We start from the raw sequence: 25,003 nt of genomic DNA on the forward strand, positions 1-25,003 counted from the left end.
TAATTCATAGGGGAAATGGAAGTAAAAAATGCAGAGCTGATTAAGGAACAACGTGACAAAGAAAAACAAACAGAAATAAAAAAAACAAAAAAAGAGGAAAGGAAAAACAATTATCCCAGGCATTAGGCAAAAGTCTGTAATATTATCTACAATGACAGCACAGCCATTGTTAGTGCTGCCAAAGCACTGCATGTTTGCTATATCACCCGAGGTCCTGGGAGAATAATAAACTAAGCAGATTAGACTTAGACTGATGCCTCTGTGCCACTTCTACCTCTACACAGACAGTGTGATGTTTCAAAACACATACAGGCAGGTACACCTAGAAAATGGGTATTCCATGTTGTCAGGAGAGAAGGAAGAGACTGCCAACAACCATGGCCTGTTTATTATTTAACAGTTGGTATTTCTAGAAGCCTGGCACCGCAATAGAGCAATCTCTGTTTCAATTCAAGTAAGCCTGATTATGGAAGCATGCAAGCCAAATCCTGTTTACCATACTCGAAGAACTTCTGTGCCCTCAACAGGCATGGAAATTCTTACAATAGCTGTAGTCCAAGTGGAGAGGAAGCTTCCTGAGAAATAAGTATACTTCCCATTAAGCCCAGGAAAGAATGCAAATAAGAAAACTGAGAACGATGGTCCCTCTCTCTCAAATAATGAGTACCCCCGTGCAGGTTTTTCTGTTAGCTCACTAAAGTAAAATGACTCACAACATATGCAAACAGACCCACAAAAATGCCCATATCCTCATTTTAGAGAGGAAAAACATGTACATAGTTCCTGAGTTTTCTGCAGCTGCTTGAATGTATGTGACAATTCCTAAAGCACAAGTATCAAAGTTGATCAACAGAAACCCAAATCATAAAGGCATCACACTGTTTCAGTAGTATCAGTGACACTGCTACCCTTATGAAACGATGAAAATGATACATTTAGATAACCTTGTACATTAATTATTGACATGAATGGTGCTTTAAAATAACCCATTTTACACAATATAAATAACAAAACATATTACATTGATACAGATAACAATATCACTAAAGGCCTAGACAAATGATGTGGTTAATTCTTAATTAAAAAGAGAACTCTTTTAAGATAAAATATTGTGTCTTCTATCATGAACTTCTCTCAACCTGCTTTTGGAAAACGAGACTGCTTTTGTTTTGGAACTGGTCATCAGGATATAAACACAGCTTTGTTTGCAAGAGCAATTTGTGCAAAAATTCCTCCTATGACAGCTGACTTCTCTTTGCATGGACTTTTAAATGTAAGTAATACTTGCTGTTTTCGTTTTTTTAATCAAATAGCTGGATCTGAATTTGCTGAGAAAGGCAAGGAGCTACCAAAAAAAGGGGAGAAGATATTGTCACAGAGAAAAGTGTTGTGCAAATTGCAGAAATGTCAGGGGGGGGGGAAGTGCTCTTTGTTTCACAGTTTTGCTGGAAGTGTCACAGTACTTGAAAATTCCTCACCAAGATGTCATGTAGAGACAAGTTCAGTCAATGAGTGAATATTCCTTAAATCTTAGTTTATACACAACTGGTGGGGTGGGGGAAACTAGTTTTAAGCTTATTTTTGGTGAACATCTCACAAAATGGCTGCCTCAATCTCACGATGCTATACACATCATATGGCTAAAAGAAAGGGCAGTACTGTTAGATTGGAATGCCTTATCCATTTATAATAAGCAAGTGGATTGATACAAGGCATTGATTTTTAATTTGATAGGGACCAAGGTGCACAGATATGTAGAATACCAACATTCTTTGTGCAGTGAGGTTTTGCAAAGGAAGAAATGCATGCTGATCTTGAACACTTTCCAATAGCAGCTATGTATTCTACTGGCTCTTCAAGACCTCTTTATAAGATGCCAAAAACATTCTGTACAGAGATTAGAGATTACTGAGATCTATTTGCAACAGAACAAAGTCTGGTGAAAATTTAGCCAGTGTTAGATTGTTGCTACTAACCAATAATTGGTGAGTTATACATTGTATGTGAATTTGAAGGGCAGCTATGAAACAACAAAATAGATAAAGTATAAAGGAAAAGAAAAAAAAAGTCTAGAGGAGGGAAATTCACATGCTATTTTCTCAAATTAAGTAATGTAAGACTACTGACTGGGAAGACAAGACTCCTGTCAAGAGGCCATTGTGCCTCTCTCCTGAGCCACAATACAGTAATTTACAGTCTCAAGGTTGTCAATTGGAGAGAAACTCTAATCAGAGATGCTAGTTGAGGAAGAACCTAGGAAAAGACGTAGCATGAAAGAGGAATAAATGGGGAGCGTAAAAGGCAGCCTCTAGAGCAGTGCTTTCCAACCCTGGGTCCTCAGATGTTCCTCACCTACAACTTCCAGAAATCCTGGCCAGCACAGCTCATGGTGAAGGCTTCTGGGAGTATTAGTCCATGAACATTTTGGCACTCAAGGTTGGGAAACACTCCCTTAAACCAGCAAAGTTTTATTACCTCGAGGGCCCACTAGAGGGAGGTCTGGAAAGACACAGTGGAAGAACAAGCAGCTGAAGCCAACTTAATTGAAATAGGAATGCTGGAGGAAATTAAAGAGCTCAAAGAATGAGAGGACATAGTAAAAGAAAATCCTTGGACCAGGGAACCAGTATTGTTTAGAATCCTTAAGGTGAAGGCAGAAAGGACAAAGTCAACTGAACTCCCTCGTAAACTTATTGGGGAGAACAGGAGGGAAGAGAGAGAAGGCGGTAAATCCAGGAAGTTATTCTCCAAGAAAAGAGTGAGGATGTAGTAGTACCCTGGCCCAAGACACAGAAGCGGGACTGCCAAACTCTCCATACCCCAGGAAATTCAACCAAGAAGAGAGGGGAGTTGACCACCAGTGGGGTTGTATAAGCCATCCTTATTGCAGCATACCCTATCTAGCATATGGTAAGACTCTGCTTTACCCTGAGGGAAATTGGGGGACTCAACATTGACTTTCACTAAGGATAAAAAGATACTGTATTAAGGATCATATCAACCAGACTGTTACGAAGAAAAAAGTATGTTGATAGACATTTGTTGAAGAAAATTGAAAGTGTAAAGATTTCAGAAAGTTTAATAAAAGCTGTTTTGCATACTAATGACTCCTGTGTCATGGAGGTAGATATGGGTGAAGGAAACCTCACAATCATGGTGGTTGGAGGAGGGAATCACAAGTGGCATTTTATTTTTTCCAGAGCAATGATTCCTGGCTTCTCTATAACCCAGCCTCACTGCTACTGTGAGATTATTCTGTAATACCATATCAGTACTGTAAGATGTGTTATAAAGTTGGGTTTCTTGTCATTATTTGGACTATAGTTCTACCTGCAGTGTAACATGAGAAATTACAGAGTGCCTGGATTCTCTGTTTGAACCAAAGCACATTGGAACCAATGAAAATAGTACCAACAATGTCTAAGCATATGTCTCAAAAGGACAATATATTTACCCATCGTCCTGCATTTGCAACTAGTGATTTCTTTAATAGAAAAGCCATTTTCAGTAGCAAAGAAAATGCCCATATTAAGAAATATTAAAATATGCACAATTATGTACATTCTGTAGTCAAGAAGCTTCTGGAATCTCCACAGGGATAGTTTCATCCCGCCCTCTGTATAACCTGCTAACATCTAGTGTTGTCTTGGCCACATTTAAAAACTGCTAAAACTGAATATTAAAAAGATACAGTAATTCCTACTGCACATTTTAATGAATTATTGTGTTCATGGTTCCTACAAAAAGTAATATTATACTCGGCTTATGTTTTAATTGATTTATTAATATTTTATCAGAGGAATGTAATTTAAGCTCCTCATGATTTAGATCTCATAAACCTTTAGCATTTTGCAAATTCAAATTCCAATTTAAAGCCAGGGCGAGCAATTAACTTTTCTATCATCTTGTCAGGGGAGAAGGTTCATGTTTAATTTGAGACAAAGTGACAGAAATATATATACACTGTATGTATTACTCCAATTTAATTTATGAGTCAGCACCATCCACCTTCCACATGTAGATTTAATAGAAGGGGGAGAGGCATATTGTCATGCCACTGCTGAGATATCAGCCCTGAATCTGCTGGGGTGGGGTGGGGTGAGGAATGTCACTGGTTTATTGAGACAGGATGCTAGATTGATTACTAATCTATTTCCAGTACCTCTGTTTTGACTTCAGTTCACTTCTTACTTTCCTCTATGACGCCTGCTCTCCAAAATGTCACAATTCCTTGTAAAAGCTCTAGTAGTCATCCCATTGTAGCCATTTCTTCTCTTTCCTTACATATACAAAGACAGACAGACACATACACTTCACCATAATCTCTACACTAAAAAATATAACTTAGCTCCTTATAAGTCCCAGTTTTGGGGAACAACACCAGATTATTTAAATAAATAAATAAATAAATGCTTATTTGGGAGTACTAAGTAATCTTTCATTTAATTTTTATTTGGGTATGGGAGAGAACTATAACACCATAGTACACACAGTAGATTGAAAACATTCAAACATATTTCGAAGGTATATGCTTCTCTCCAATATAAGTGTTCCATATCGTCTTTTCTTTCAGTTAGACCTGATGCACACCTTGAATGTTAATCGTCACTCCCTCATTTTCATGAGTGAAAAACTGAATGACAAAATACTATATTATTCTACCCATCACCTAGCAAGACTGGGGCATTTGATAGTCCTCCTGATAGAAGAATAGAACATTTGTTGTGCAGATTCAGCAAAACTTCGAAGTGCTTTAATGAAAGTAACACGAATTGTGCAAAATGACTATGGCTGTCGTTTTACTGAATAGACTTTTAAGAAGTAGAAGCCTCAGGGATTTTTGTGTATCTTTTGTAATAATCAGCGAGTAAGTCTGCAGTTGCTCATTGTGTGTTTTGCTTATCAAGAGAAAGGACACTACTTTTGTGTAGAGACAATCTGCACAAATTAGATAGACCATGATGAGAAAAATAGCACTTGTCTCATGCTTGCCTAGAATCAAGGTATCTTGTGGAGCCTGAACATTCCTCATCAAGGTGTCTTGCTAGTTCAAGAAACCTAAATTGAGGAGAATGAAACATTTAGCACATCTTCTTTACATTCTTTTGTGTACCTTTGGTTATGAAATGGCAGTGCTTTTCTCTTGGACCAAGACACCTGGGTCTTCAGAAATTAGAACCAGCAGGCAATAGGAAATCAGAGCAGATGATAGAAAACTGATATAATGTGGTTTCAGCAATCCTGAAATAGCAGAAAGCAGGTCACACTCTGCAAGGAGTAAAGCTTCTGGAACATGCAACTGAAGGTAGCCTCATATACAATACATTACAGTTTTGCATAGGGCAAGTCTGACAAGTGGATTAATCCATATGTATAGAAAAATGTTATACCTGTATAACATCAGCTGTTACTACTATAACATCTCATGTGTTGGTTTGGCTTATCTATTACCTGCACTTCTTACAAAAAAAGTGAAAACCCCAAAGTGAAGTAATCTAGAGAGAATTTCAGCTGAATATGCCTGAGTGATGACACCGGTAGACACACAAGAGAAATACCCCCCCTTATGCTTCCTGTACAGCCGTGTGTTGTAGTCACATGGTATATATCCTGTGATAGTGGTTCATACAGTTTTTAACAGTTCCGGTTTTCTGGGGTGTGAATTAGATGCGGTGCATTCATCTACACCCCTTGTGCAGGACATATCCCCTTCTTTTTCTTGTGCCTTTCTCTGCCCCCTTCACTTCTTTTCTTTTTTAAAAAAATTGTGTGGGTACATTGCTGAGTCGGCAAAATTATTCGCCATGTACTGATCTGGGCCATTTCTTCCTATTTCCATGCTTTGTCACGCTCTGTGGAAGAGAACACACAGCACACTCCTGTGGCAGTCAAAATACAGAAGAGGACTGATGCTCTGAATTTGACAGAGGTATACCAACTAGCAGGCTGGATTTGATGTGAAGATAGAACTGAGGGGAAACAGAAGAATGTCCTTGTGTTATCTGAACCCCCCCCCCAAGAATCGAAATGCACAAGGAGTAACAAGGAAACACTTTGCTGATGTGACCGCAGCCTTAGTGGTGAACCAACAGTAATGATAACAATAAAGCTCTTTAGTTACCAGCTTTCGGACAGTATCTATGAATACAAAGCCTGGTCAACAGACATACATCTTACCATGGTACAAGGCTTCGGTTGCTAGGCTGCTGAATATAATTCAGATCAGCTTTCATTTGATACTTTCCAGATTTGCTGGAGTAAGTTACCATTATCCCTAGGCAGTGACACTAGAACTGGTACTGCAACCAAATAATGAAGCACAAGATCTGGCTTCAGCCATTAAAAGGAGGGGGAAATCTGAAATATAAAGGACTCTGCTCCTCGAACGTAGTTTTACATGCTTATCTCCTTAAGGAAACTCAAATAGCTTTCTTCAACTAAAAATGCACGTAAGACACCCATTGCTGTTATGCATATTTTTAAGACAAATTATAGCAGAGTGCATTGCAATTTCCACTACTTTGTGGTGTCTACAAAATGATAGACACCAGCCCACATTGGCATCATTTTGGGATATCCAAGTACTTGTCTGAAAAATACTATTACTAGCAGATCATAGTCATCTGAAGTGCATAAAAATCACATAACTTTAATTATGCCAGAGGACTTGTGTGATTCTTGCATGAAATATATACTGTGTGTATTAAAAATGCAGACTGGATTCATTTAAAGCTTCTTACTATTAAGAAGCCAGTCTTAAACTTTCAAGGTTGAATTTGAGGCAAGACAATTTGAGGGTGAAGGTGGGAGACTAAAGAATTTCAAGTTAAAAGAATTTTACATATCAATCAGCCAAAGTCTAGAATATTTATTGTTAGAGCAAAGTATATTGAAATTAAGACAGAATAGGATAGCAATGCTCTCAGACAAAACACTTCTATTGTATATGATACAAGGCAGTTTTTACAAAAGGCTCCCAGCATATCTCAAAAGTACTTTTAGGTCCATAGACTGTGATTTCTCTTGTGCTATTTTATTTATTATTTTTACTTGTTTGCAAAAGTAATTTTAAGCCTCCTTTTATCTCAAAAACATGACTGAAATTTGAAAAAAGCGACACATACCCAGATTGCAATGTACGTAGCAGCTGAATAATAGAAAAGAAACTATATTTTTTTAGAAATGCAAGTGCATTAATACTTTTAATATCAATCAATAACTAAATGGATTGGGAGAAAAGTTCTACAGATTGTCTTCAAACAGCATAACCTTTTTCAGTGGAATTGTTCAGAAAGTCTTTCTTCATATCAGAACATTGCACAATTTAAAATTATGGACATATATAAATATAGGTGAAATTAGAAACAAATTCAGATAAGACTATTTCTGACCAGAAGTGCAGTACTTCAATAGCATGATCTCAGCCACTTGCTAGATCTTCTTCTGTACATGTGGTGGGGCATAAATTGCAGGCACATATGTGCTGCATTGATTGAATTTCTCCACTTGCAGAAAATTTATCCTGTGCCCAAGTAGCACCAATTTACTTGATCATTCTTTGATCTTTCTACTTCTATTAAGTGACTTCCAGATGGTCCAGCTAGACTCTTGTCCTGGTGGGAGACACTCTTCAGCATTCATCCATTTGGCAAGGTATATTGCTTTTTCAGGAAATAGTAAACACTGTTACGGTTTATGATTCACTTGTCCATCCAGGGGACCCTATTTTCAGATATTTTTTTTTATTCTTTGAACTTAAGATGTGAACTAGTTAACTGTAAGTAGTGATATTTGTAGAGACCTGCAACTACTCATGCACCAAGTGCATAAAATGAAATTTCAGCTTCTTCATTGTCACAATTAGAGCTAAGCCACTGTTTCTCAGATGATAACTTTGCACAATATGTTTGTTTCCACTAGCACCTCATATATGGTGCCCTAGAATAATTCTAGGTCCAGCAGCATCATGGTGGGTGCTGTTTATTATTTCTGACAACGATGGACTTCATCCCTGGAGGTGAAAGATTCATCTTCTTTCATCTTTCAGAAATCTATGTTCAAACTGTCTTCCTAGTTTCTGCAGAACCAGAGTGTAGTACTAGAAGAGTTCACGTGCTCAGAATTCTACCATAATGATTTCTTCCCTCATGATGACGAATATTTTCCATATTGCCCTTCTAAAGCTTAAAAAAATGTTACCCTTTGGAGTACAAAATTTCCCATGCTGGCTAACAGATTCTAGAAGCTTTAGTCCAAAATAAGTAAGTCTTGTGAGCTCTTCAACTTCTAAATTTACTTTACAAACTGTTCACTCAAGAGAGATCTTCCCCCAAGAGCAGAGTGAAATGCCAATCATACAAATAGATTGTACTTTTATTCTTACAGAAATATACAGTGGTTGAGTTTTGAGTTTCAGAAGAACAACCTTCCAGTGAGTCCGAAGTAATTCCCAGTCAATGTTTCTGAAAATTTTCCATTACCACTTGTCTACATTGCCCCCCTCAAACATGGTACTAGTGATCTGAAATATTTTAATGTAATTATTCTAACTGCTATTTATTTAGTTAGCTGAAATATATGTATCATTTGTCAAATCAAAAAATTATCTGACTATAGTACCAGTCTGGATTAGATATACAATGTTTTTGTCATCCCTAAATTGATTATATAAACACACTCCATATAGTGTCTACTATGTAAACTTTTCTAAGAAAAACACTGAATCACAGGCATTTGAAATTTGATCCATTATTTGTGGATTAAATTTCCATTATTTGTGATTGTCAGCTAGTACACAGACTAGACCAACCCAAAATGCCTCAGCATGAAATATTACTCCAGCATGTTGCATTGCACTCTTACCTAGAGTGCTCACTTTTTAAATGAAATATGAAGGTGTAAGTTGCAGGTGAAATATGGACCCCTATGTGGAATTTGCTGTCCAAAGCAGCTGGTCCGCATCAGTTCACAGGGAGGTCCGTCTTGTCTGCATGAGCGCTACACTGTCAATTCAAATTAGCAGCTACATCTGGTAACATGCATCACAAAACAAGACCTTGTAGAGAGGGTGATGCCATAAACAGCCATTAGAGATAGCCCATAATTTGATCTGAAGGAACATGTTGCAAAAAGGGGACTGAAGACAGTCTTTCCATACTCCAGGAATCAGGCATCAAAGGACTGCATGCTTACATCCTAAAGACCAATAATCAAACAAAGCAGGCATGATTAAACATGAACAAAACAGCAGTTCACAGCTGTTAAGGACCTCCTTCTGCTAGTCAGGCACTATCTCTCTAACATATACTTCTAGCCTGACAATGGGCATCGTTATAGGTATGGCTGGAGAAGTTCAATTCTGAACTAATGTCAGCATCTGAACATTACAGCATAAGCTTCACTCACCTCCAGAATTATGCAAATGAGTTATGTGTTGCCAAACACATCAGAAGCATTTTTGTTTTGCTAATCCAATTCAGAGGTAATGCTAAATTTTTCTTCTCTACTGGCATAATCACAAGGCTATCAGAAGCACTTCCTTCCATGTTCAACTAACTGTGGCCTTTTGTTGTGTAGAACAAAGAACTTCAGATAGTTTTAATTATGACTTATCTAAACAAGACTTGTAAACCGTGGTTTGAACTTAGGTTATTTGGACAAACAAGAGTTAAAAATAATCAGCTTGTCTTTGTTTGGACATTATGATCTTTTTACAGAAGGAAAACAAGGAAAGGAAAAGTTTAAGAACCTCAGTTTCATTCATGAGGCACTAAAGTGTAGTGCTACAATTGAACATAATAATTGTCATTAAAAGTGATTTTAAAATGCTGTTAAAATCAAGAGGAAGAACACTAACAAAGTGGCAGGAGGGGTGCCTTTCATTGTGAGTCTATAACAACTTCAGTCATTTCACCTTGAGAGAGAACATATATTGTCCTCATCATCAGTGAATAAACTAAGACCTCAATAGACCTGTTTTTTAATTAGACAAAAAGCTAACTAGCTTGATTCCTACCAGACAAATCCTATGTGGCTTTTCTTGCATATCCACCTGCATTAATTTAAGCAGGGCACAGCATGTCCTGCTTGAATAAGCAGTCCCTGTGTTTCACAAGAAGTACAAAGACTAATTCACTACATTAGAAGGCATGGGGAAAGAGAAGGAGGGAGAGGGGGAAGGGGGGGAAGGGGGGAAAGTCAGAGAGAGAGAGAGAACAGACTCCATCTGGTTGCATCTTAGAAAAATCCTCCTCACACTACCATGCAGCTAAGATTGTATTGCGACTGCCGATGTATATATTACAAACATATACAGGTATGTTTATAGTAAATAAACAGCAGTGCAGCCAACCGAAGACATAAACAGTTGCTGGAGCATGAACGCTTAGCCTGGTTGCCCCCTACATTGGGTGTTTGTTTATCCCTTTTGCATATGATCAACAAGGGAAGACATTCAAAACAACTTTTTAAACAACGTGTCACTTTATGTTAGCTTTTGCCAATGGGGCTTTTTCCAAATGTGTGTGTCATAATAAGATATGTATGTGTTTAGAGAGTTCTCTTCTTTTTACGTCTGTCATGGCAGAAAGTCAAAGATCAGTGCTAGCAACTTAGTATTCATTTCTGCTTTTCAACTCCACAGCCATACAATTTTAATTAGAACACTTCTTTGAGACTCACACACATTAAATTACACAAACAAAACCATTTCATGTTATTAAGCAAGGGCCAGAGATTCATTTGTGCCCCAGTTTTTCAGCCTCAAGTGGAGGAGGAGTTGGTGGGTGCTGCTTTTTGCCCTGGTTAGGCTGGAGGGTCCCACTGGCTCCACACTAGTCTCATGAGGTCCACTGCAGCTTGCTGTTGGCTGGTCAGCAGCAAGATTTGGTTGGGTTAGGGAAGGGTAGAGCTTTTAGAGCAGACCTGCATGAGGAAAGCTTCTCTCCAACCTACCTAACATACCTTTAAGCATTTCTCCCTACAAACTGGCAGTTAGTTTTCTCAGAACATCCATAACCCCACCCTACCCCCATTTATGGACCACTGGCTTCAGTTACATTTGGATACCTGTGGGAGAGAACAGTCTGCTCTATGTACATTTCTGTTGTTCCTTGTCACAACTGTGTTGGGAGTTTGAAAGCATTGGGCCAGATCCATTTTTAAGAGAATGGACCCTTGTGTCTATATCTTTTAGTTGGGGATCCCCTTAAGGGATCTTGGGGCATGCTCACCTTAGTGATGTGCACTGCCTTAATCACAGGTGATAAGGGCTGCACACAGTGGCCAACCACTCACACGGCGTGTGCTTCCTAATATCTCATTCCTCAACAGTCAGGATGGGTTGGTCGTCATCAAACAGTAGGTGGCTCATTCAGCACTTGACTCTCTTGCTCTATATATTAAACAAAGTCTCTTCAGCTGAAACCAATGATGTTGTGGCCTGTTTTACCCCAGACTGACTCTGGAAGCTGTGTTATTTTCACTGTGCCCTGGGTCCTGCTCCTGCCTCTAGGGCTACAACTTATACTTAAGGTCAAAATAACTGCAAATTTATCTTAGCTTTTCCTTAGGTGGAGCTGGTTTCACTGCCAGACAAAACAGGAGAGAGGGATCGTTTCACTGGCGCTACCTCAGCTTTCCCTCCACCACCGCTGCTGCCTTGGCCTCCCCTCCATTGTTACATTCCCATCATTGCCTTCACCCACTTTAGAATCCCTGATCAGCTGATTGGTGGTACTGGGCACCCGCACCAAACAGCTGACCAGTGAACTTGCTGTTTGAAGCCACTGGACACTGGAAAGAAGCTGGCTTCAAGCAAAGCAAAAAAGCAAAGTGTGCTGCTTATATACTGCCCCATAGCGCAGAGGTTTACAAGTTAATTATGCAGGCTACACATTGCCCCCCCCCCGCAAACTGGATACTCATTTTACCGACCTCGGAAGGATAGAAGGCTGAATCAACCTTGAGCCAGCTACCTGGGATTGAACCCCAGGTCGTGAGCACAGTTTGGGCTGCAGTACAGCAGTTTAACCACTGCGCCACAAGGCTCTCAAGCAGCAGGTCTGCTGGTCAGCTCTTTAGTACTGGCACCTGTCCCTATCAGTTAGCTGATCACAGCTTCCAAAATCAGACTGTATTGTTTTATTTTACAGGTATAGAGCTACATCAGATAGCAACAATTTTTAAAAAATGCAAACTAAAAAGGCGATCCCGTGTGGAACAGATTTCAATGAATCGATTCCAGATCTGTTTCAATATAAATGGACCTCTGGTGGAGGAGCAGAAACACTCTTTGCTGACCCAATTAACTTGATTCCACTGCACACGTGCATGTAGCTCCTGTGTATGCCAAAAGTTAACTTGATTTTTTTTTCTTTCAGGACCACCCAAGTTAAAAGCAGTTTTTATTGTTAATGGGCTCAGGCTTGCTAATGAGGAGAGGAAATCGGATTGGTCCCCCCCACTCCAAGAATACATAAGCACCATTCCCTGATGTTAAAATCCCCATTTATAGCTTTTGTGAAACTAGAATCTACTACTAGTAAAGAGGAACTAAACAATATGGTAGACACAAATTTTCTGCAAAACCCAGATGTTCAGTTCTGCCTCATCCCATCCACCACACTTTTAAATTCAGATATTTTAAAGGTATCTGTTCCTTTTGTTTATCATTTCCTGTCAATACCTTTGATGAAATTTCAGCTAATGCATTTTCTGTAAAAGCAAAGTATCTACCTCAGTTCATATTAAGAAGCAATCATGTCATAAAGAATCCTCCAAAAATCTTTCCTCAGATAAGTCATTCTTAGAACTAAAAGAAATATAACCAGACTAACAAGGAAGAAGGATGTATGGAACTTGGTGGGAATAAATATAAAAGGAATTAAATTTCATATACTTTTGAATTATTGACCTCTTCTACCACTCTTAAAATGCTTATAGTCTATGAAACATGTACTACAGAAGATGCTATGCAGATAGCAGGTGGCATTATGGAAAACAGAGTTTGTAGGGCTCTGATACAATTTACTTTTATATCCATAGTCTCCAATCAAATAATTCTATTCATTTGCAACAAAGTAAATTCAGTTGCCATATTTTCATATAAAATTTCTTAGGCATGGAGTGTCCAGCAGATGTAACCGCGCGCGCACACACACACACACACACACACACACACACACACACACACACACACACACACACACACACACACACACACACACACACACACACACACCAATTTTGCAATGATTTGATAGGTGCCAGGTTGTTTTCAATATGAAAACATCAAAATATCTTATACAATCATTCCTAAAAAAAAAATCTAAAAAGAGACAGATGCATTAGTAAGGTTTTTCTTCCACTGCCAATACTTAACAGTTTTGAAGCTAATATTACTTACTCCCAATTTCTATCATAAAAATGTCTCTTCCCTCTCCTGGGCACTTGATGTAATCATGTGGCATCAAGTCAATTCTGACTTATGGCAACTCTTTTCAGGCTTTTCTAGGTACTGAGGTGGTTTACCATTGCTTTCTTCTGGGGGCATCCTGGGACTGAGTAGCTTGCTCAGAGTCACACTCTCTGATCTGCACAGTGAGGAACTGAACCAGCTTCTGGCTTATAGTTACCTATGTAGTCATAATCTTGTACAATATGGTGAGCAGTAATGTGTTTCACTTAAATTATAGTGATAATGGCTAATTATGATATTTGCATATATTAGTTTAAATTACCGTATGCAACTTTAATGCAAAAAGTCCTCGTTGTTAAGAATATGTCCCTTTTTTGGTGTTTGTTGTCCTCCATGACTTTGCTTTGGTGATGGAGCAAAGGCCACTCTATTTCTAACTTAACGCTAGGTAACCAAGGACTGGCAATCAGAGGTTGGTATACACCACAATCCCTAGGCAAATGACCACTGGGTGAGATCTCCTGACATATCCTGTGGGGAATTAGGGTGGCTCTCTCAAGCTGGACTTATCCTCTCAGTCCTCTGCTCCTTGATTCCCATAGGGAAATACTCCTTTGCTTGGGATAAGGCTGAATGTCCATCTCCCTCACTGATTATCTGTTCCTATGTGAAAAACCACCAGAATAGGTGGGATGGGCCTGACAGCTGCTTATTTTATCCCTTCCTGGTGGACTCGATTGAAAACTGCAATCTAGTCTGCCAGGCAATGTCTAATCCATTGCCCAATCAACCCTCCCTGATTGGATTGGTTTCCTGTGTTTTCATGGCTGAATGTCCCAGGTGCAGAGCAGCCTGAGAAGAAAAAAACAGAAAGTGGTGGCCAGCCTTCCTGCATTCCAGGATTTGCCATATCACAAACAGGGCCATAGTTCAGAATAGATTGGGTGACCCTAGCTTCTTTGGCAGTGCACTAAGGTTGTCATTCTTCTGGATTTAGGAAAAGAGGAAAGCTAGCATTGTCCCTTCCAAAATTAAATGGCTGTCCGTCAAAAGAATTCTGATATCTGTTAGGCTAGCTGGGTCCAAAGGAATTCTTAGCCAGGTTTTTCCTCTTCACTTCCTGCTACAACATCTGACCCTCCATCCCCTCATGCAGTGAGAGAAATCTGGTCATTTCTTCCTTGTTCCCAGTAAACAAGGCGACTTTGGCTTCTGTGGGACTAGTTTTGTCTTCCTTCCTCCTCCTCACTAAACCCCTCAGCCACAATCTTTCCCTTTTTGCCTCTTCCACCCACCCTTCCTCCCTGCACACTTCCTGACCTTTTAAATGGTCTCAGTTCTTTAACTGGCCATATGCCCATTTTCCTGACTGGCCAGCTGCCAAGTCACTTATAGCAAATGGCCCGGCAGAATTGTATACTTTTGGCACTTGGGCACAATAATTTTTGAGTGCCAGGGTCCACAGCATTTCAGCTCACACTGTGGCCAAGAAGCATGAATGTGTATGATTATGTCCAGCAGGCTGCCATCATGTTTTCTTTTAAAAGTAAGGGTATAACTGAATGAGAAATTATTTTCAAATTTTGCTTGCACTCTGTTCTAGTTAATGTCATTACTAGAAATTTGGTCTCTGGTCTAGTTAAGTAAAAATAAAGGTTGCAATATTAGCAAAATAGTAAACAGAACACATCCCTTTTAGCTACTATCCCCTCCATCCCAACAATTTGCATTTGCATGGTCCTGAAGCTATAGCATTGCATACAAGTGTTTGTGCCCTAGCATCAGTATGAGGGGACATGATGCCTAAGGTCCCTCAAAAACAATAGGTTCTGCATAGCCAGAGATAAGTTTCTGGTTCCTTGCTATGTTTGGCTAGAGAAGAATTTATATATGTAATCATGTTGTAAGGTCATTTTTACTATTTAAAAATTATTGCTTGAAATCCTATTGCTTAGCATAAGAAAATGCATAACTTTCAGTCTGTTCTTATTGGCAAATAAAGAATCCTCATTTTGATTCTTCAAGGCCCCCAAACACATTGGTTTGCTGGGCATTAAAGTGCCAAATTAGAACTACAGCAGGGACCTCTTTATATGTTAGTTAGGAACGGACTGAAAGTTATAAATTTTCTTGCACTAACCAAAGGAAATTCAGCCTTTATGTAAACTCGCTTCAAAATGGCATAACTATCAAACAAATCCCTTTAATAAATAACTCAAAAAGCCATTCAGGAGACAGCCACCATCTTTGTTAAGCTCTGTTTCAGATACTGTCCCTAAGTACAACCTGTCAGTTACAATATAAATTAACATTTCCGATTTTTTTTCTCAATATATTTTGCCATCATATATGTAACTTATAAGAAAGAATCACTAAGAGAGGGGTGGGCTGACAGATCCCTGTTGCATCAAAGGAAACAGCTAGCTAGAACTTTAAGAGGAAGCTGAACATCTGAGACATGTAAAATACGGAGTTCAAAGATAGCAGTGAAGCAAAACTACTTCTTCTTGCCCAGTCTAACTTTACAATGAAAAGCCTCTGGCTCTTCATGTCTCTAGCTCAGTCAACCAACAACTGTCAGTTAATCACAAATAAGAATGTCACTATACTAAAGCTGTTATACTATGTAATGAATAGATTACACAATTCTAAACATCAAGGGGAAAGTCATTTAGAAATGGAATGAAATTCTATTTTCTATCCTTTAAGTAGATGCAAGTAGCAACATTTACAGTTACTATACCCTTGATCTTTCTCAAGGATAAAGCCAATTCCTTATTTCTCTGACAGGCATAATGGGTTGTCCTTTCAGAAAAGTGTGTACATAATGGCATCAATGGGATCACTTAATATTTATGTATGGAAGTTATGGCATTGCTGATTTCTGTGTACAAATGAACTTAACAATACATAATTCTAGTAGGAATTGTGTTTGTCAAAAACAGTAAACAGAGACACTGAAAGGAAAGGAGAACTCCACACACTTCACAACTGCAGAAGCTATTTAATTCATTTCACTTATTAAAAATATTTTTAAAACATCCAGGTGAGGAAGAATTCAAATGTATCAAATTAGAAAAACTGGTATAACGCTTAGAACTCTACCACTGTTTCTGTCTTCCAAAGTAATGCTCCCTGTATGTTCTCTATCTGGCAAAGGACAGCAACTGTGCCTCCTGAGGCAACAGTTAGTATCACACGACATCACAGTAAGCACACATCAAGAGCACACTGACAAGTTCTGTTAACTCATTTTACACCCAGTGAACTCTAATTCCTTATGATGGGTTATATAGACTGACGTATACCTTGTGGAAGTAGACTGTCAGTAGAGGACAGGGACATTTTAGCTGCTTTTTATCAATGACAGCACTGGGGCACTCACCACTTTCCCACATAATTGGTTCCACTGTCATACTGCTCTAATAGTTAAGAAGCTTCTCCTGGTGTTCATCCTAAATCTGGCTTCCTGTGGCTTGAGTCCACTGTTACGTGTCATGCACTCTGGGATGATGAAGAACAGATCCTTCCCCTCCTCTATATGGCTACCTTTCAAGTATTTGAAAACTGCTATCATATCTCTCCACAATCTTATTTTCTTAAGTTAAACATGTCTAGTTCTTTCAGTCTTTCCGCATAGGGCTTGGTTTCCAGGATGATCCCCTGATCATCCTTGTTGATCATGCCCACGTGAGCGTGACACGCCCCCCACATGTGTGCAGGGGGCGGAGATCTGTATCCATAGCCCAGTTCCGGCAAGCCCACGGACAACCCCTGATTTAGCATGCCTAATCTTGGCTTATATTTCCTTTTGATTTCTTGGATCTTCTGAAAGTTTTTTTTTTTAAAGCAAAGTGTGCTGGTTATATACTGCCCCATAGTGCTTCAAGCAATTTCTGGGCAGTTTACAAGTTAATTATGCAGGCTACACATTCCCCCCCCCCCCCCGAGCTGGGTACTCATTTTACCGACCTCAGAAGGATAGAAAGCTGAGTCAACCTGGAACTGAACCCTGGGTTGTGAGCACAGTTTTGGCTGCAGTACAGCAGTTTAACCACTGAGCCACAAGGCTCTTCTAGATATCTCTTGTTTTTCCCATTTTATTGTTCTCATATATTTCTTTGCATTGGTTGCTGTGGTAGTTCTCTTTGTCTTTACATAACAGGGTCCACGTAAGCTTCTGGTTATTACTACATTGCTTTCAAGATGATTACAGAGTGATGCTTTATAATCTCCAGAATTTTCCCTGGGATTGATGTCCAGATGACTGGTTTGTTGTTCCTAGGTTCCTCCTTTTTGAAGATAGGGACAATGTTAGAACTCTTCCATTTATATAGCACTTCATGCATCCTGCATGATTTCAAGAAAATAATGGACAGTGGTTCAATCAGTACCTTAAATAATCTTGGATACAGTTCATTCGGACCTGGAGATTTGAACTCGTTGGGATTGATAAAGTGTTCTTTGACTATTTGTTTATCAGTCTCAAGCTGCAATCCTGTCTCCTTCACTTGTGCTTCACATTTACCTGGAGGTTCATTGCCTGTCTTTTGAGAAAATAGTAAGCTAATGTAGGAATTAAGCACATCTACCTTTTCTTTGTCAACTGTTACCATTTTTCCATCCCCACTTTTTTCTTTGTCTTGCTATGCACATACTTGAAGAATGCTTTTTTGTTGCTTTTAGCACCTCTTACTAACAACTAATTCTCAGCTTTTGCCTTTTTAATGCCATGGAGTCACAAAGAATCAGACACGACTTAACGACTGAACAGCAACAACAAATATCAAGTTTTTCTTTTAATCAATAAAAAAATTAATGATGAATGCTAGTGTCTAGTCCATATTAACCTCACTGAAGTTCTAACCGAAACACAGCACGGGTTCCCCAAAATGAGGCAAAGCATACTATCACACCCCTAACTCTCTATTTAGATAGTTAAATGTATAGTCCACAAAAGATTATAGTATTAATTTTTTCATGCTAACATTACCCAAGCGTAACATCTTTGTTTACCAATTAACATAAGTACACAGTATACCTCTTGATTTAAAGAAAAACAAATACAGTTGTCTTATGTGGTTTGCAATATGCAGTTAGTATGTATGTCTTAGTTGACACACCTTTGCAAGGCCTGATTTAAGGAGGGAAAATTCTTAGCATTTTCATAATTCATACAGTTGGTAAGTTTATTTGCCCCTTCAACTGAAACACACTCCCTGAAACTTTGAGCTGCAATTTATTGTATTTCAGAATTTCCTCCTGGATCCTAAATGTTTGAAAAATAAAAAGACTACAAAGCACACCTAATTGTAAAGGCAAGGGACAGACTGTTACTCAAACTATGGGCTATCCACAATCTTAATTTAGACTAAGAAAGGTGTAAAGATGTCAGTTAAAGCATCTGCTCTTTTAAATATCTGAAGGTCTTGTTTACAGTTTAGAACAATGTAACTGACTTGTAAGAAGATTGTTTTGACTTTCTAGATCATATTTAGTAAAGGATGTGTAGTAAAGGATCACTATGCCTAGATCCTTTACTTTTGCAGATTCCACTACCAAGCATTAATCAACAATAGTGTTCTAAAAAAAGCTGACCTAATTTCTAAAAAACACAAAGCAAAATCTGGAAACAAACAAATGAGGCAAGTGTATTCAACCTCCCTGGAAAGAATGGATTTAATTCTATATTAGTTTTCTAGAAAATAAAAAAAAAATACTGTTTGTATATTTATTTTCTTTCTCTTAATCAATGCCAGTGAACTCTGTTCCACTAAAATCTGTTCCATAAGATTAAACAATTAGAAGGTGCAAACAGTATTTTAAGAAGAATATATCACCCTTGTAGAATCCCTGTCCATACAGTTTTTACTTCTTTTTGTTGTTTTAAGAGGTAAAATTTACTGCACCATCTCACTTGCTCTTCTTTCTTAATAGAAAACGACTGCCGTGACTACCCCCATGTAGCTCTACTATTCACCATCAGCACCTCTGCACTCCCCATGTGCTTACAGAACAACTGATTAGCACTTTGCATAATTAACCTGATTAGCACTGTGCATAATCAAACTGATTAGCACTTTGCATAATTAAAAAGAAATAACAGCAACAACAACAATAACTAGGTAATATCAAAAGCTGCTAGTCCGACAGCCAATTTGCTGGCACCACAATTAATTTAGTGCAGAACATTTTAGTCTTTAAAAGCTATTTTAGAAAGCAAGAGTTTCAAAATTCTGAATTCATCCATATTGGAAATTATTTCAGTAAACTAGCAGTCAACCAGAAAATGGTGGACTGATCCTTTCAAATGAATTCATGGAGACTACTTATACACATAGATGAATCAGCAATCTGAACTATGTTAGCACTTGTGATACTACAATTTCACCAAAACAAATGTGCTTCTTAACCAGCTCACATGGGGCCCATAACGTAAATGGGCCTACCAAAAAATGCCCTTATGCTTCTTGTTCCTTATGTGTGAAATAAACCTTCTGCATCTTCCCTGTAGGAACTTAACAATGTCCTTATCAGGAGAGATGTAAAAGACTCATTTAACACACTACACCAATGTGATGGAATGGGAAGCATGAAATAGTATAGCTTCTTGCTAACTTTGCAGAGTCAGAGCTGCTTTCACTCTGAAAGTAAAGCTGAGCAGGGAACCTAGATGTACCTCATTTTCTGGAGTGAAGGAAAAGGACTTCAAGACAAGTAGATCAGCTTCCTGGCACAATCATGAAACTTAGTTTTCATCTGAAGAAGTGCGCTTGAACAGATAAAAATTTATGAAAAATAAAAACTAGTTAATATTAAATGTGTTACAAATTCCTGTTTTCTCTCATGCTACAAGAAAAACGTAGCTACCAGCTAGATTTGTTTTCCTGGTTTTATTTGTCACCTTGGATTGCAGAATCGAGTAAATGTATTATTGTATTCTGTTTTGACTGGGTAAACATACTGTGTAACTACCAAGAGTTCTGTAATTTTCTCAAATTTTAAAGAAATTAAAATTATCTTCAGAGAAATTAAAATCTAGCTAGGCTACCAATAGAATCGTTCAATCCTGTAAAAATATCTTCATTTTTCCCCATATTGAGTAATTGAATGTTAAAGCCATTAGCTAAGAGAGTGTTTTGAAGTAATTAAATAAAAACGTATTACAGTTCCAAAGAACCCCATCACTGTGTGAAAAGAAGTCAAGTCAAGTACTGAGCGCCAGCTCTACAAACTGTTATATTTCAGGGGGTGGGGGAGTGCTGCTGGAGAGATTATTCAAGTCCAAATGTTCCTGGGGAAGGTACTTCCAGTAATTCTGGGAATTATGCCAATTCCTGAGATATATATGTAAATATTTTTAAAACACTATTTTAATATACATGTATTTTAAACACATATATGTTTACGTGCATACATTACAGCAGTACTGCCATGGCAACAAGTTAACAGCTAACAGAAAACTTGTGTGTCTGATTGAAAACATTTTAAGACATAACTTCAACATACACAGACAAAAAAAAGGTGCCTAACTTGAATGTTTAATCTATTTTATTCCCATACAGTGCAAAAATTAGTTAGGGAGGAATAATTCTAATGAAAATAAGCAGAATTATCATGAGAGGAAAATAAGTTCTAATAGTTAACCAAAAAATTGTGTATGTTAAATCAAATAACATTTAATGTCCGCTGACTTAAAACATTCTGTTCCCTAACAGAAAATGCTCAACCTTTGTTTTGAAGAACAAATTTCATTCCTGGTAACCATCTAAGAAAGGCATTAAGGAATCAGAATTAAAGGTTGACATTTCAGTGTCTCAATAGGTAAAAGATTTCATTCCCAGGTATCCAGAAAGAGGAAGAAGAGGAAAAGGAGAAGAATAAAGGCATGCAACTAAATTGATATAATTACATATACTGCAGATATATACCAATGTTACTGAGAGTAGGAAGCTTATACCAAGTCAAACTGAAGATATATCTGTGCTACACAGTTACATCATTTTGACACCATTTTAACTGCTGGGGCTTTATTCGTAGGAATAGTGGAATTTGCAGTTTGGTGGGATACTTAGAATTACCTGATAAACAGTTCTGGTGTACTCTCCTGAACTAGAGAAGATAATTTTAAGTACTCAACCAAACTAAAAGTCCATGATTTAGAATGAAGCATGACCATTAAAGATATTGTATCAAACTGCTATAATTATATATACTGTGAATACACTTTATGAGTCCACTTGTCCCAGCACTGTCTACCAGTGTTACTGGCAGAAGATTTGTAGGTCTCAGGCAAAGCTTTGAGTATGTTACCTGATCCTTTCACTGCTGCTGCCAGGGATTGCACTTGTTTTTTGGTAGGCTAAGCATATATTCTTCCACTGAGCTTCAACTTCTATGTAGAGGTTGTGGATCAGAGGTTCAAGATAGTAAGGCTGTCGTCGTCATTTAGTCGTGTCCGACTCTTTGTGACCCCATGGACCAGAGCACACCAGGCCCTCCTATCTTCCACTGCCTCCTGGAGTTGTGTCAAATTCATGTTGGTTGAAACTGTCCAACCATCTCATCCTCTGTCGTCCCCTTCTCCTCTTGCCTTCACACTTTCCCAACATCAAGGTCTTTTCCAAGGAGTCTTCTCTTCTCATGAGATGGCCAAAATATTGGAGCCTCAGCTTCAGGATCTGTCCTTCCAGTGAGCACTCAGGGTTGATTTCCTTCAGAATGGATAGGTTTGCTCTCCTTAGTAAGGCTGTAGCCCAGCCCTTTACTTTTTTCCTGTCTCATAATAATTACTATGGCATTCTGGACAACCTAAGGTTCAATAGTGTCATATCACTTGTCCAAACTGAAGAAGAAATGCCTTTGCAACAACTCATAGCTGGTGTAAGAATGTGTTGGTGTTGGAGATTTGGAAATGCACTCTACAGCTTAGAATTTAATGTGAGGAATACCCATCTCCTTCTACTGAAACAGAATGAGCAATGGTCACTCGTGCTTAGATGCAGGACTGACTGCTGTTCCTAATGAGAATCCTGTGTTGGTTATACTGACACTTAGTCCTATACTCTATATAGTCTAGGAGTTGGGGTTGGAATTGATGGCCTTATAGGCCCCTTCCAACTTCAATATTCTATGATTATATTAAGATGACAACACAGCATAAGACCTCTACTTCTACTAAGATAATGTCATGGGGAAATTGGATACAAAATCATCCAGGGTACTTTAATAAATATTAATACAAATGTGAAGTGATTTCTGTAAGTATTATTACCTTCACATACACAAAATGAACATAATATACACAGTCTCTCATACATGTATATATGTGATTAATGTATATACATTTATATATGTAGTACAAAGAACCAGAGCATTGCATGTCAACACTATACACTGAACTTGACATAAATGTCACATTTATATAACATCTATATGTGCAGTTTTATACACATGGACATAGAATGATGGGGAGAAAAAAAATGAAAGAACAAAGAAATAAACCTTCTACAAGAAATTTAAATAACCATTTTCAGAAATCCTCATCCGAACTTAGAGGGCTTTTAGCAATCGTACATTTATCTTTTCCAAAATACACCTGCTTTCTTTTTCCCTCTTTTCTCTTCTTTTGCCAAACTAAATATTTTTTCCATCTAATGACTCTCTTTATTAGACAGCATCTAATTTGCATACATTTACATACAATTTAACTGCTTGCTTCTGAGAACAAAGAAATGGCTTCGTATTGTACTGAAGGACAATACTCAGAAAAGGAAGGTATAAAAACCAGCTAGCTCAGTGGCTGTATATTCTTTTTGTTTCAGAAATATCAGGATTTTTAAACACTCCACTTAAAGGGTGAAAAAGATTATTCTAGCAGACAATGAGAAAAGATACAGTGCAGCTTTCTTTTAACACATTTTCTCTCTGGCCTGGTTAATGGGATTTAAGGTCCAAGCTTTCTTTGCTTTCCTCTTTTTCTTTTATTAGATCCGATGGATTTAATTCTGTCACACATTTTACTTCATATTTTATTTCTATAAAATGTATGCAAAAGCAAGCTCATCTCCAATGCTAATTCAGTACACCCACCTTTTTCCTACCATGAGAATTGGGGAAATGACTGAATGATTTTGGATGGGAATTAAGTATACTGATTTCAGTACTTGATGTTATCAACTGGGATACTAAGTCTACATGGACCTTACCTTACAACAGTACCCAAATACAAGCTTATCATGCAGCCAAATAGGAATCAACAAGATGGGATAGGATGCTGGACTCTTCTACTTATAAATACAAGGCTGGATTGTTGTCACAGCTGAAGCAGGCAGCAGTAGAGATGTTAAACTCTCTAGTTCCCTAAAAGAGGAGGAAGGCACATGCTTGAAGCTAAACATAAATAAAACATTTCATGGTTTTGTGGGGAGAAACAAATTTGAGTATGTGCTTACTTTTGAGTTTCTTTCTATCCACTACTAATTCATCAGTTATTTCTTAAAGTTTCATAACAGATATGTCACAAGAGTGATTAAGTAGCTCTCAGAACAATAGTAGGGAAGGCCACCTAGAAATTCAGTTGTCAAGATATATAATCAACATGTTGATTTCTGCAGCTATTACTATGGTAATACTATTAGAAAACAAAATCTCATGCAACTGTAAGCATTTGCAAGGACTGAAGATCAATAACCAACCAAATTCTCTCATTAACCAGTATCTTGTTCAGTATTTGTGCACACAAAGAGCTCTAACTCCAGAACCTGCCATAGTGATCTGAAAAGTGCTGGTCACACATGACCAAGAATGTGATTATACCTTGTCAGATTGCTACAACATATTCTGCAGTATAACCCTGTTTCCCCGAAAATAAGACCTAACCCGAAAATAAGACCTAACCTGAAAATAAGCCCTAGTATGATTTTTCAGGATGCTCGAAATGCCCTACCCCTAATATTAGTACTAGTTAAGTGAAACCCCGCTCTCTACCATTGTGCAGCATTGTGCAGCAACCAGAAGATGACATGACTGTAAAATAAAGCGTCCCCTGAAAATAAGCCCCAATGCATTTTTGGAGCAAAAATTAATATAAGACCCTGTCTTATTTTGGGGAAAACATGATGTTATATTACCTGCTGAACTACAGCTTGTGCCCATCTTGAGGCAAGACCATACATGATTCCAATGTGCTATTGGTATTTACTGCTGTGAGGAGTAAGTAAGTCTGGTCACTCATAATAGAAATTACTCTGTGGTTCAATGGTTTAGGTATCTGGCTGCAGAATCAGAGTTAGGAATTCAATTCCCCACTGTGCCTCCTTGACAGGGGCTGGACTCAATTATCCACAGGGTCCCAGCTAGTTCTATAATTCTATTATTATTATTATTATTGAGAGACCATATTCTTCTAACTTTATGTGATGAGATGGAAACTAGGGCAGCTACTTAAACATCACTGCATTGTCAAATTGCATTTGGGGGACAGAGAAAGCAGTAGCAGCAAGAGAACAGAAAGACAGGATTTGACACTGATGTATAAAGTTATACCACAGTTGGTAAAAGAGTGTATCCATAAGAGTTGTTATC

General features: G+C 38.1%; 1 protein-coding gene across 10 annotated transcripts in view; it reads right to left on the minus strand.

Annotated features, from left to right (window-relative positions):
- The window catches only part of ZBTB20 (zinc finger and BTB domain containing 20), a 675,920-nt gene that overhangs the window by 467,895 nt on the left and 183,022 nt on the right, over positions 1–25,003 (minus strand). For 3 of the 10 annotated variants that reach the window (XM_078389964.1, XM_072993820.2, XM_078389962.1), the window contains one exon: positions 23,626–23,779. The exons of the other annotated variants lie outside the window; for them this stretch is intronic. The gene's annotated coding sequence lies outside the window, so the exon portion shown is untranslated. The remainder of the gene's footprint in view (positions 1–23,625; positions 23,780–25,003) is intronic. 10 annotated transcript variants of the gene reach the window in all.

Source organism: Pogona vitticeps, chromosome 3, assembly GCF_051106095.1.
Source record: "Pogona vitticeps strain Pit_001003342236 chromosome 3, PviZW2.1, whole genome shotgun sequence".
Taxonomy (NCBI): Eukaryota; Metazoa; Chordata; class Lepidosauria; order Squamata; family Agamidae; genus Pogona; species Pogona vitticeps.